Here is a 15,037-nt window from a genome sequence, read left to right as displayed (position 1 = left end):
AAGTCTTTGTCAGATAAGCATCCCACTGGCAGATCTGAAATATCAAAAATCCGCCGATCCCATCTGCGAGGACCATACGGTAGTCTATTATTCTGCACGCCGTTGGATCAGCTTTATTGCCGCAGTTCCTAGTGACACACCAATAGACACAAGCGTACGTAACGTTTAAATGGCATGCCTGAACTTGCGCAACTTAATACTAGTGACCTCTGCTGTTATGACAGTATCTTGCAATGCTCAGCTGACGGGGACACCATTCAAACCGGAACAATACTGAAACACATGCAATCACCCGATTACGACACGAATGTCTCATGTCACGTCAAACAACCAATATGGTCTGGCACTGACAGTGTTGAGTAGGCTCAGGGAGTGCAATGTAACCGGGTCCGGGGCTTAAAGAAAGAAAGAAAGAAAGAAAGAAAGAAAGAACGAAAAGAAAGTATTTTAGCCAATGCCATTCTTTACGAGAAAGGCGACATCATGGGTTGCTAGGTAACACTGTCTGAACATCTCACCGTATTACATCGGTTGCCTGCACGTTGCTATGGTTACCCTTCCGTCACACATTTTGTCGCGTTACGTTGCACAAATTTTCGGATTACGCCCAGACATAAGACATACTGTATTTTTGTCAAAAAGATTTATTTTACCACTTGTAAGTAGAGTGTGCAGTTATTGTTACTGTGTTGAGTCTAGCACAGCCGTCTCTCGAAGCACGAGCTGCACGCTCCTTAATTCTTTTTTTTTTTTTTTTTTTTTTTTTTTTTGCTAGGGACTTTACGTTGCATCGACGTAAAATGGGAAACCACGGAAAACCATCTTCAGGGCTGCTGACAGTGGGATTCGAACCCACTATCTCCCGGCTCCTTAAAAAAGCCCTGCGCCAAGTTGTAAGAAAAAAAGCAATGAAAATTGGTATCGAAATATAATAATTTAGACCTAATTATTCCTGTTACTCTTTCTTCCACAAAACGACTATTTTCGAAACTCAAACTTATGAAACGGTATAACCAAGACCGACTCAGTCAACTCGGCCTCCTGAGCATAGAATGTGGCATCCCAGAAAGTACGCCGCGTGGTGCAGTTTTTATGAAAATCTATAGCCTGTTTCCAGCCATTCGAGCGGGTCAGGAATTTGTGCCGGCTGCCGAAGCCTGTCGCACTCCTCTGGGGCAATGATTAATGAATGACAGATGAAATGAAATGATATTGGAGAGTGTTGCTAGAATGAAAGATGACAGGGAAAACCGGAGTACCCGGAGAAAAACCTGTCCCGCCTCCGCTTTGTCCACCACGAATCTCACATGGAGTGACCGGGATATGCACAGTGGAACCCTGCGGTGAGAGGCCGGCGCGCTACCGCCTGAGCCACGGAGGCTCTTGGTGCAGTTTTTATAATAATAATAATAATAATAATAATAATAATAATAATAATAATAATAATAATAATATTACGTGCCACTAACGGCGTTTTACGGTTTTCGGAGACGCCGAGGTGCCGGAATTGTAGAAGTGTAGCATGCTCTACAACAGTGGAGACTGCTAACGTGATACTTTGTTAGAGAGAACGTACTAGCAAGGCAGGGGGAATGTTTGCACATATCTTATGGCAGCAGATAAGAGCGCTGTAAGTGCTGTAAGACATTACCGAGCCCGACACGCAAGTGCATCATCTCCTCCTCGACTGAGAAATATGAGGAAGTCGGAAGTAAAATTGGGCCTCTTCAAAAAAATTGTACAAAAACCTATCAATAACCAATACATTTAACTAAAACAGATACAAGCATAATATCAATGCAATCTATAACCCATTTTATATATCCAAAGGACTTCCTGTAAGATTACAAAACTAATTCAGTTATCAATAGCATTTATTTTGAATATTGTGTAGGGATTGAAATAATTATATTTTTTCCATTTTAAAACGTATCTGTACTTACATTAGAGTATAACGAAGCTGCCGGGCTGAGTAGCTCGGACGATAGAGCGCTGGCCTTCTGAGGCCAACTTGGCAGGTTCGATATTGGCTCAGTCCGGTGGTATTTGAATATGCTACAATACGCCAGCCTCGTGTTGCTAGATTTACTGGCGGGGCCCAATTTTCCTTCCTGCAGCAGGACCCGTGTTATATTCGCGGCGCCTCTGAGTAAGTCTGTTTTGACTTTTTATGCCGTCATCATAACCGCGAGATCACATGTCTTCTATTTGAAACATCTCAGAAACCTACTGGCCAACCTGTAGAAATGTAGCATCCTCTACAACAGTGGAGACTGCTAACGTGATAATTTGTTAGGGAGAACGTACTAACAAGGCAAGGGGAATGTTTGCACAGACCTTATGGCAGCAGATAAGAGCGCTGTAAGTGCTGCAAGACATTAGCGATCCCGACACGTAAGTGCATCAACTCCTGGACTTACGAATACGAGGATGTCGGTGTCTGTAATGCTAATGACATAAGTATGACTAATGGCCTGATAGGTCATGAGTATGTCATGACAGAAGAGGAAAAGTTCGACCCTGATAGATTAACGGTAACCGAAATATTCGAATGGGGCTATGTCTGGTTCACGACCGCAAGTCTTGGAGTAGAATACGTACCACGTTATAGGTATTGTAGAAATAAGACCAAGTATCCAAACAGGCTGTCTACAGCACGACAAAACGTGTTATTCTGGACAGGATTCCGGCAGTTTTCTTTTCCTTTGCACCAATAAAATATAATACTGATAGCGGTCACTTTTGTCTGCCTCCTTGGCTGAATGGCTAGTGGTCTTCGGTTTACAGGGCCCTGGGCTCGATTCCCGGTTAAGTTTCTCCAGTTAATTCCTCTAGCTTTGAATACACATCTTTATTCACATGCAACACATCGGACTGCAAGCCGCCACAGAAACACGCAATAGTAAATACATCGCTCCTCATAGAGCTGGCGTTAGGAATGGCACCCGCCCGTAAAACTAGGCTAAATACGAACAATGTGCTAACTGATTGCCCCAATAAAGTGGGAAAATCCAGAAAGACGATTAGCTTTTATATAGATATGAACAAGATTTCATCTATTTATTTATTTAATCCGTTTACACTCAAGGGTCGGTTTCTCCCCCGGACTCAGCGAGGATTAGCGTGATTAGCTGCCACCCCCGGAGGCCCGGATTCGATTCCCGGCTCTACCACGAAATTTGAAATGTGGTACGAGGGCTGGAACGGGGTCCACTCAGCGTCTGGAGGTCAACTGAGTAGAGGAGGGTTCGATTCCCGTCTCAGCCATGCTCGAAGTGGTTTCCTACTTCTCCAAGCAAATGCCGGGAATAAGGCCACGGCCGCTTCCTTCCCTTCCAATCTTCGCATCCCCCTACAAGGCTCCTATTCAGCATAGCAGGCAAGGCCACCTGGGCGAGGTACTGGTCTTCCTCCCCAGTTGTATCCCTCTCCAGGACACTGCCCTTGAGGCGCTAGAGGTGGGATCCCTCGCTGAGTACGACGGAAAAGCCAACCCTAGAGGGTAAAAAGATTAAGAAAGAAAGATTCTACAACACCTCACAATGAATTTAAGAGTTTGTGTCTGTATCAAGTATAATACAACGATAATACGACTTCATACAGCAGGGCCATATCCACATGTGCGACGCAGTTCCCACCCGCGACCCCACAGATGTGGGAAAAGCGGAAGAAGAAGAATCCTGTTTGTATGAAAGTTAAAAACGCTAGATTTTAGCCTCAATGTCAAATTAATAAATCTTAATCTGGAATTCAGACATTGCGAACCATCGAAATTTAAATGGGGTGGGTGAGCCTGCATGGCGTGATACATTGTTCTGATGTGTCGTAGTCCAGGTGAAACTGTCAACTGAAGTGTAGCTCCATATATACATATTTATCTTTCTTCTTATTTATTTCCATATCTCAAATGTTTCTTCATTTTTTCCCTGAAGGCAGCTCGCGTACCCCACTGAAAGTCTCAGGCGTACCCCTAGGGGTACGTGTACTACAGTTTGAGAACCACCACACTAGAAGAAACGAGGTGTCCCTCATGTTACCATGACGCGAGCTACAGAGGGCTGACGAATGTGCCCACATCGACAAGGCCTGGAAATGATTATAAAAACTGTTAATAATGTTATTTATTTTTTACGTCTCTCTAACTACTTTTACGGTTTTCAAAGACGCCGGGGTGTCGAAATTTTGTCCCGCAGGAGTTCTTCTACATCCCAGTAAATCTACCGACACGAGGCTGAACTATTTGAGCACCTTCAAATGCCATCGGACTGAGCCAGTATCGAACCTGCCAAGTTGGGGTTAGAAGGCCAGCGCCTCAACCGTCTGAGCCACTCAGCCCAGCAAAGAAAAAATATAAAAAGTAAAGCAGTATAATTTGTTGCCACTATCTGGCACGGTATTCTTTCCATAGACAATGTTAGTTACGAAGTACTTCAAATACTTGACTTACACCGTTCTTGTGTCAAAAAATAGGAAAACACCCGTAACTAGCACTATTCTACTGGTACCAAGTCGTCCTAACAAAACGGAGTTTTATTTTCTCGTTTTGATAAAATGTCCATTCTCTCTAACATGCTAAACAGCATACTGCAAAATCAATCCTGCTTGTAGGGACATGAATGAGAAACAATACTGAAATATTCGTTCCAAACATTTCGAAACTTCTTACCACACTCATCCAACGAAAAAGAAAAATCAGAATGTGCCTCTGCTCAGAAGTAAATTATTGTAACTTATCGAACGTCGGCAACTACTGCACTAGTTCAGCCTTATCTTTCGAGCAGAAGAATTTGTAACCTACAACCTACATTACCGTAATACTTGGCGCCGCCCCGTGTGGCTCAGACGATAAGACCGCTGGCGTTCTGAGACTAAACTGGCGGGCTCGACTCTCGGCCTGGTCGAGGTATTTTAATCTTAAAATAGTAAATTTCCTTGGCTCTGGAACTGGGATATGTGCTGTCCTCAGCATTCATGCAATTCAAACGCAAAACTACCCTCCATCACGCTAACACACAGTTTTCTATAACCTGCACGGCAGATGCTGCCCACCCTCACCGGAGGGTCTACCTTACAAGGGCTGCACTAGCCTATCAATAGCCACACGAAATGCGACGATGGGACAGGAAAGGCAAGGAGTGGGAAGGAAGGGACAATAGCCTTAATTAATGTACAGCCCCAGCATTTGCCTGCTGTGAAAATTGGAAACCGCTGCAAACCATCTGTAGGGCTTCCAACAGTGGGATTCGAGCCCACGATCCCCGAATACAAATTGACAGCTACGTGACCCAACGGACGCGGCCACCTGCACGGCCTGACACCGTGGTTAGCCGGTTCAAGTCCCTTTGCTGGAGAAAATATAATCACAACCAGATTTTTTTTTTTTTTTTTTTTTTTTTCAATTTGCTTCACGTCGCACCGAGAAGGATAGCTCTTATGGCGACGATGGGATAGAAAAGGGCTAGGAGTGGAAAGGAAGCGGCCGCGGCCTTAATTAAGGTACAGCCCCAGCATTTGCCTGGTGTGAAAACCATTTTCAGGGCTGCCGACAGTGGGGTTCCATTATCTCCCGGACGCAAGCTCACAGCTGCGAGGTCCTAACCGCACGGCCAACTCGCCCGTCAATCAGAATGTTCGCCGGTAGGATAAGAGAGGTGCTGATATACAATTTCTAATGACTAGATTGCGTGCGTGCCGTCCGCCTCTGTGGTGTAGTGTAGTGGTTAGTGTGATTAGCTGCCACACCCGGAGGCCGGGGTTCGATTCCAGACTCCGCCACGAAATTTGAAAAGTGGTACGAGGGCTGGAACGGGGCCCATTCAGCCTCGCAAAGTCAAGTGAATGGAGGGGAGTTCGATTTCCACCTCACTCCGAAGCGGTTTTCCGTGGTTTCCCACGTCTCCTGAAGGCAAATCCTGGGTTGGTTCCTAACTTAAGGCCACGGCCGCTTTCTTCCCCCTTCCTTTTCTATCCCTTCCAATCTTTCCGTCCTCCACAAGGCCCCTGTTCAGCATCGCAAGTGAAGCCGCCTGGGCACGTTAGTGGTCCTACTCCCCAGTTGTATCCCCCGATCCAAAGTCTCACGCTCCAGGACACTGCCCTTTAAGCTGTGGAGGTGGGATCCCTCGCTGAGTCCGAAGGAAAAAGCAACCTTGGACGGTAAACAGATTAAGAAAGGAAAGAAATGTTGCGTGACAAGAGCCTATCTTCAATTCGAAACCTCTCCGCAGTGTTCTCAAGGCTGTTGATGGGGCCTTGAGCAGATTCCTTGGTGCTATTCGAGAGCAGTAGGCTCTGGACCGCCAGGTTTCGCCTCCCCCATCTTACTATCATATATCACGTCATTCATTTCATCTGATGACGTACCGAGCTCGGCTTAAGTGCGGCTAGTATCCAGTATTCGGGAGATAGTAGGTTCGAACCCCACTGTCGGTAGCCCTGAAAATGGTTTTCCGTGGTTTCCAATTTTCACACCAGGCAAATGCCGGGGCTGTACCTTAATTAAGGCCACGGCCGCTTCCTTTCCACTCCTAGCCCTTTCCTGTCCCATCGTCGCCATAAGACCTATCTGTGTCGGTGCGACGTAAAGCAACTAGCAAAAAAAAAAAAAAAAAAAATATATATCTGATGAGGTTGACATCAGGAAGGGAATCCGCTCGTAGAAACTCGCAACGAAGTTTCCTCTCACTTCATACCCGACCCTGTAGGGAAACGCGACAAGGGCTGAGTAGCTCAGGCAGTAGAACGCTGGCCTTCTCAGCTCACATTGGCGGGTTCGATCCCCGCTTAGTTCCATGGTATTAGAAGGTGCTCAGATACTCCAGCCTCGAGTAAGTAAATTTCATTATCATCAATCGGTTTACTCATTGCTGAGCGTCGTGACCTCATTTCTTCACTTCATTAGTAACTGCATCCTTAACGAGATTGTTCCATCCTGAGCGGTCTTCAGCTTTTCTTAAGATATTGTGAAGAGGTAGACCGGTGATATTCTTTGCTTGGTCTAACCATCTACTTGTTGTTCTGCCTTTTGGTGTGGTGCCTTTAGTTTTGCCTTGCAGAATGGTCTTTTCTAAATTGTCTCCTTCTCTCCTCAAAATGTGTCCCAGGAACTGGAGGTAACTTTCAGTAACGCGGGAAGATAAACGTTTTGTGATGCTCAGTTCTTCTATAACTGAGGCATTTGTTCTTCTTTCTGCCCATGGTATACGGAGCATTCTCCGCCAACACCACATCTCAAAGGCATCTTTTCGGTTCTTGTCACTAGCCTTCACAGTCCAGGTCTCTCAACCGTACAGGAAAACAGAGAACACCAGTGATTTCACCAATCTTATTTTCACTGTTTTGGATAATGCCCGGTTCTGCCAGATCTTTGTGAGTTTAACCATTTACCGTAACGTAAAAAAAGCTTATAAGGAAAACATTCCGGTGCCTCGGTATCTGCGACATTATTATTTCAAAAACTAAGTTCTCAGAAGGAAACCATAATGTAATTTCATCAACTGCAAATAGACTGCGGTCTAGCCGTCAGCGTCTTTGAGAGGTATAGCAATCCAACTGATGACCTCATTGCTACACAGGCGGGAAACGCTGGTCATTTCACGATTGAAAAGGCCAAAGGAGCTTGAATGTTTTTTACATTATTATTCATCTTCAGCGTTCAGTCTGCAAGCTTCTGTGATTTTACTAAATTCCGCCACAATCTTCTATTTGTAACTAGCTCGGTGGCGTCAATCAGTTCTCTTTTCTTGTAATCATTAGAAACTAAGCCAAACCATCGTCGTCTTGGTCTCCTCCCACTCTCTCCGTCACCGAAGCCGGTTTATGAGTACAGTTTCATCAATCGAGTTCATTCCCAACTTAGCCTTTATCTCCACATTCTGAGTACCCTCCTGCCATTGTTCCCATATGTTTATACCAGCGACCGGCGTAAACATGATTTCGTCCGGGAGCTGATTTCCTTTTTACAAAATACTGTCCGCGAATCGGCTCCCTAGTGCTGAATCGGTAGACCTCGGCTATCTTCGAGATTCGTATTGGCAACCTTTCACACAAAAAAATATGAATCGATTATGCATCGCCGAAGACATCTGGCGGTATAATTGCAACACTTTAAATACTGTTGTTATTTGCACAGCAAAATCAAAATATAGGTTAAGCCTGAATACGAGTGAGGAAAATCAAAGTACATCACAGGAACAACCTAGAGCTCCTACACGGAAACTACGGTTTAGATAATTCATATCGATCGATCATACTATCGATTCAATTCAGATTTCATTTCCATTCAGTTGGCAGTATTACCTGAACTGTTGTAGCTTCCTCCTTACTCCTCACTCCCGTAAAACGAAGTGGCACTGAAAGTTTCGCGGATAGTACCGTTGATCGCGACTGCGCGCTCACTGCATTAGCTTTGCTGCGCCTTGATTCAACCTCACTTACTCTACTACCATCGTGGGAGAACACATTATTATTATTATTATTATTATTATTATTATTATTGCTTCACCGCTGTTCACAAACACTCGGGTAGGGGAGAGAGGAGGAGGAGGTGCAATCTGGACGACTGGATACCCTTTCTGACACCAACACTATGTGAAGCTCTGATTGTCAGTATAACGTGTTTTGTGTAAATTCAGAGGTGTGGATTAGGACAAACACAAACTCTCAGTCCCCGAGCTAAAGAAAACAACCAGACGCAGCTAAAATCCCCACCCCACCTGGAAATGGAACCAGAGGCCCTCTGAGTCCCTTTGTCATGTTTATTATTTTATGATTACTACTTCTCCTTATTTTTCTACCACTTTTGCCACATGTGTGGGGAGTGAAATGTCTCCCGAGTTCGATTCCAAGCCGGGTCTGACTAATTCTTCTGGCTAGGGGACTGGGTGCTTGTGTCTGTTCCAACACGTTCCACTTTATATTCAGACAATACACTACACTACCAACCATCACAGAAACACGCAAGAGAGATCACATCCCTCCAAACAGAGTGACGTCAGGAAGTGCATCCGGCCGTAAAACAGGACCAAATCCATATGTGCTACACAGTTCGTATCCGCGACCCCACAGGTGTGGAAAAAAGCTGTAGAAAAAGAAGAAATGTGATGTAGTGGGTGTATATTTCCATGGATACGTTTAGAGTGAAAACATCCATTCAAATTTTCCAGTTCCAAAGACATTATATTAAGTATGTAAGGCATAGGCCTATTTCTTGTGTTGGCTTCTCGATTTGACAGATTATTTTTTGTCTGCGTTGCTGTATTCTTTGGATATCGTTGTTTATATTGAGTCATTTGGTGGTTAGCTCAAGATGCGTACTGCATTATTTCTATTGAGTAATTGGAACTTACACCTCGATTTAGTAATAGAGTGTATAAGACGGAAAAGCCTCCTTAGAGGTACACTAGTGGAAATGAGACAATGTCTCGTACCGTAGGAAAGGATTTTGAAAATAGTGAGGTTATATTCTACATGAAATGATATTCATATACTCCTGTCTCTAGCACCAGCTCTTTTTTTGCTTTACGTCGCTCCGACACAGATATGTCTTACGGCGACGATGGGATAGGAAAGGCCTAGGAATTGGAAGGAAGCTGTCGTGGCCTTAGTTAAGGTACAGCCCCGGCATTTGCCTGGTGTGAAAATGGGAAACCACGGAAAACCATCTTCAGGGCTGCCGACAGTGGGACTCGAACCCACTATCTCCCGATTACTAGATACTGGCCGCGACTGCAGCTATCTAGCACCAGCAGCAAGTTGCATGGATCAATTGAAGAATGCTCTAATTTATTGGAATCCAGTGTATTGATGATAATATGAACAAAATAATTAACATTTCGTTGCTAGAAAAGGTGATAGATAATTCAGTATTTTGTAATCATGTTGAAAAATTACCTACATATGTAACTACCTAAATGTCAAGTGACGCAAAGGACTTCAAAATCAAAATGCGAGTGTGAATAGTGTAATTTGGACCAAAGTCCCCCAAAAATGTGTTCGTGGAAATTTTTACCCTTCATTTTGGAGGGTATGATGCTGTTGCTACATACAACAAAAGGAAACATTATAAAGTCGGGGGTGCTACAGGTCTGTGGTCACTGCTATGATTTCGATAGACCATGAGAGAGGAAACAGAATGCTGAAAGGAAAGAAAACAAAAGGAGTGTGACAAACAAGCCAGACGAAGAATGAAAGGTGTAATAAGAAGGCTGAATGAGGAGGTATCTACTTCCACTAAAACGTTAGTTAATCTTTGAACTTCGTTTTCCGCAAGTTTACTCTTTTTGCCATATAAGTAACACTTTCTCCTATACTACATTAGAGATATTGACCTCAAATTTTGAGGGATTGTAAACATAGCCGTTTTGTACTACTTAATTGATGACAGATTTTTTGTCAAAGATACTATGTCAAAACATGTGTCAAATTATTTTCAGTAACAAAATAATATCTTCCCAGAAAATATCAATACATTAAAATCCCTAAGGTACATGATGGTAAATACTTGTAATATAGTACTGTAAAAGTTTCCTCGTTCTGGTGTTAATAGTTTACAAGAAAATGTTCCTTTCATTTAACATTGAAGGTATTGGAATGTCCGCATCCCCTTAAATGCAAGACATCGTACGACGTGGGGAGTCGAATGGGCTTCATTCTGCCCTCTAGAAATCAGACTACGGTACTTCTGCCGGGTTTGCAATTTTGGGATCTAGAGGCTGATAATCTACAGTTGACCTACAGAGGGAGCTATAATAATAATAATAATAATAATAATAATAATAATAATAATAATAATAATAATAATAATAATTTATTTTTACGGTTAGCAGCGGTGAAAATAAGTCTTTTATAACGCGCTTTAGTCACAAGAATAAGAAAACAAGCGAGCTGACGTCCCGTTTTCTGACCTTACGCTTCCTATGTTCAGTTTCTCTTGCCGCAGAACAGCTGTGTCCGACTTCGCACGACCTTAATGTACACGTGTTTTCGGTGTAGCATACGGTACGGTAAAGGAGCCATGCTTTTCTCGGCACATAAATTGTACCTAAGGAACATTCAAGTTCGTATAAATCTGAGTATGAGAGTGCCATTGCGCTGATCTCGCATCGTTCGTTATCTGCAAACTATTAACTAGGCAAATTAATTAAGGGCAAAAAGGTCACCATAAAGAATAGGGGAAAAAAGAATCTTGGGTGTCAATGTCGTACAGCTAACGTTAAGTTTTCCATATTTAACTTCAGTTACGCCATCGCTGCCCATGTTACACATTCTTACGGTCAAGTGGTTCAGAATAAAACTTTAAAACAGGTTAGCATGTACAGTAGCTACTTTTGGAGACATGTTATCACTGAATAGTTTGTAGAGCCAGTGACCTTAAACTTGAACATCTACTACCGAGAAATGACCAACAGGAACAACACAAATCATTCTGTTCTGGGCGTTTCCTTTGTAACAGCCCTCTCTTAATTTTTTAAGTCCTGTAAAATAAATACTTTAAAATAACTTTCGCGCTATTAAATCATTTTAGATAACATCTGTAGAGAAATGGCATGTAATCTACTCTTACCTTCACTGACGCCGGTCCGTTGAACAATCACGTTGACAGGAAACTAGATCCTGTGATGAGCAGCGAAGCAAATCCACCTGTTGCAGGAGCAGCGAGCGGTATCCAGATTTCGAAGCGTTCACAGCAGGCTTTGCTCAACATGTGCCGACCGACAACTGCAGCGAACTGAACATGACGTCAACTCGAAAGCTTGTACACCTTGATAGATGCGTCAGAGAGGTAAAGTTCACTTCCACTTATCATGAAACATCTACCAAGAAACGCTGCTTCCTAGGACACACAAATTAAAAGAAAACTGCACTCTTTCACACACGCACACGACTCATTCATTCAGTATGACACTTCACCAAATACACACGAAGAGCGCATTCCGCAACGCTCCAGCTACACCGAAAGAAACCAACCAACCTCCTGCCACACATCCACAGAGTCAACTAACAACACCAGAGAATAATAACAAAGCCTACGATGTTGCCACACTCGCAGCTGGCCGCTACCTGTCACTGTAACCGCAAGTCTCCGGCCGAGGCACAAGCTCAACCAGTCTGGGAAGTATACGGGCTGTGAGCGGTGGGGGAAACATGTTCTTTAAGACCTCGCGGGCATATCTGTTTAAACAGTTCACTAATTGCTTCCCCTACCTATCACTTGCATCGCTCTAGCAAAGCTTGCGAAATTCCTCATAAGTAACCTAATAAGGGAACTGTTGTGTTGGACCAGACAAATCTGAATGAAACTTGGGTGAATGATCAAATAACATACCTACATTTAATGGTGTTATAATCACTTTGCCGGAAGTCAAAGGAAGTGCCATAACAAATTGATGTAGAATTCCTCACCAGCTCGGAGCAGTAGTTGATGAGGACGTAGAATAACCTCGCGTGTGCACTATATTCACAATTCTGTTTCCAGTTAGAGTACATTATTTTATTATATTTTGGAGCCCAAATAGCATCCCCTTATGAGTGGGGGTGGTAGAATAATACCCGCGGTATCCCCTGCCTGTCGTAAGAGTCGACTAAAAAGGTCTCTTAACTTGGGACCGTGGGTTGGAAACAACGAGACCCTTAGCTGAGTCCTGGCATTGCTTCCACTTACTTGTGCCAGGCTCCTCATTTTCATTTATCCTATCTGACCGAGCTCGATAGCTGCAGTCGCTTAAGTGCGGCCAGTATCCAGTATTCGGGAGATAGTAGGTTCGAACCCCACTGTCGGCAGCCCTGAAAATGGTTTTCCGTGGTTTCCCATTTTCACACCAGGCAACTGCTGGGGCTGTACCTTAATTAAGGCCACGGCTGCTTCCTTCCCAATCCTAGCGCTTTTCTGTCCCATCGTCGCCATAAGACCTATCTGTGTCGGTGCGACGTAAAGCAACTAGCAAAAAGAAAAATCCTATCTGACCTCCCTTCATCGACTCCTGTTCTTTTCCGACCCTGACGGAATTAGAACACATGAGGCCTAGGAAGTCTTTCATTTTCACGCCCTTCGTGGCCGTTGTCTTCCTTTGTCTTTCATTTTTCGAAATGTCAGATCTCTTTCATTTTTTCTCTCTGATTAGTGCCTAGTTGTACTTCCTCCTAAAACGCTAATCACCACCACCACCACCCACAAAAGCAAAGCTCACTTCAAAAGGCTGCATACATTCGGCACACGCATAATGTACAAAAGATGAAATTGGAATAATACTCAAAACAAAAAAATAGAGCAAAATTGAAAGAAACTGAAATATAGCCTAAATATTGCAAAAAAATTGGTCACACTCCTTTTGTGAATGGTCATGTTAAGGCCTTCAGTTCAGAGAGGCCCGGGTTCGATTCCCGGACTGTTCAGGGATTTTAACCGCATCTGATTATTATTATTTCCTTTTTACAATCTGCTTTACGTCGCACCAACACAGATAAGACTTATGGCGACGATGAGGTAGGAAAAAGCTAGGAGTGGGAAGGAGGTGGCCGTGGCTTTAATTAAGGTAATTAAGATGTGAAAATGGGAAACCACGGAAAAACCATCTTTAGGGCTGCCGCCAGTGGGGTTCGAACCCACTATCTCCCGAATGCAAGCTCACAACTGCGCGCTTCTAACCTCTCGACCAACTCGCTCGGTGCCTGATTAATTATTCTGGTTCGGGGACTACGTATTTGTGTTTGTCCCAACACTCTCCTCTTCATATTCAGACAACACACCACACAACAAACCACCACAGAAACACGTAATGATGCTTACATCCTTCCACAAAGGGTTGGCGTCAGGAAGGGCATCCGGGCATAAAACAGAGCCAACTCCACACGCATTCACACTCGTGGCCTCACAGGCGTGAGAAAAGCAGCAGCAGAAGAAGAACGACAAAGTGGTTACATGTTTTAATTTAATAATTCAGAGGAAAATGTTTTAAATCAGGTAGATCGTGAACAATTTAGGTTAAATTTGTTAATAGTTGAGAGATACTTTATTTCATTATTTTAGATAAATATTTTTAGACTCTTTGTGCCATGGTTGGCAAGTGTATATATTCAGATTTTTGCGCGTGTCGTGCTGATGTACTATACAGACTATATCATACTGTATGGTAAGATTGTTATGTATTTGATTGTGAACATTTAAAAAAAATAGAAACAGCAGCGTTGAACTTAGTCTCTGATTACAAATGTAACATCCTTCCTACCGGGCGAGTTGTCGTGCGGTTAGGAGCGCACAGCTGTGAGCTTGCATCCGGGATATAGTGGGTTCGAATTCCACTGCCGGCAGCCCTGAGGATGGTTTTCCATGGTTTTCCATTTTCACAGCATGCAAATCATACTGGGGCTGTACTACAATTAAGGCCACGGCCGCTTCCTTCCCACTCCTAGCCCTTTCTTATCCCATCGTCGCCATAAGACCTATCTCTGCCTGAGCGACGTAAAGCAAAGCCTAAAAAAATATGTATCCCTCCTTTCCTTTCGTTTCCGTACAGGCCATGAAGGCTCTTGGAGGGGTGGAAGTGCAAAGGCTTCCACTATCCGCAACCTCGGCACTTGGTGGATAGAGTGGTTACCTCTACGTCCGGCCACCTTTACCCATAGGAATTAACCCTAGTGCTCAATTTTGGTGTAGGCTGAGTGAACCTCAGGGCCATATGCACCTCCGCAAGTGGAAACCTCGTTTAAAGATGGTATCGTAATCTGCTTATAAAGAACTTCAGCAAGGTGTTAAATGTGGTGCTCCTCGCACATTTCTAATAATCCTATTCTGTAGAACCTTCAGTGGTTGCAAATCTGCCGAGCAAATGGCTGTGCGGCTTGGATCACGTAGATATGAGCTTGCATTCGGGAGATAGTAAGTTCGAACCCCACTGCCGGAAGCCCTGAAAATTATGTTCCGTGGTTTCCTATTTTCAACCAGGCAAATGCTGGAGCTGTGCCTTAATTATGGTCACAACAGCATCCTTCCCACTCCCAGCTCTTTCCTATCCCATCATTACTATAAAACCTGTGTCGA

General features: G+C 43.8%; 1 protein-coding gene across 1 annotated transcript in view; it reads right to left on the bottom strand.

Moving 5' to 3' along the window:
* Positions 1–12,071, bottom strand: part of Oatp26F (Organic anion transporting polypeptide 26F) — a 717,049-nt gene extending 704,978 nt beyond the window's left edge. The window contains exon 1 of the mRNA XM_068228964.1: positions 11,564–12,071. The gene's annotated coding sequence lies outside the window, so the exon portion shown is untranslated. The remainder of the gene's footprint in view (positions 1–11,563) is intronic.
* Between the last annotated feature and the right edge of the window lie 2,966 nt (positions 12,072–15,037).

This window comes from Anabrus simplex, chromosome 8, assembly GCF_040414725.1.
Source record: "Anabrus simplex isolate iqAnaSimp1 chromosome 8, ASM4041472v1, whole genome shotgun sequence".
Taxonomy (NCBI): Eukaryota; Metazoa; Arthropoda; class Insecta; order Orthoptera; family Tettigoniidae; genus Anabrus; species Anabrus simplex.
This window is presented reverse-complemented; position numbering and strand designations above follow the sequence as displayed.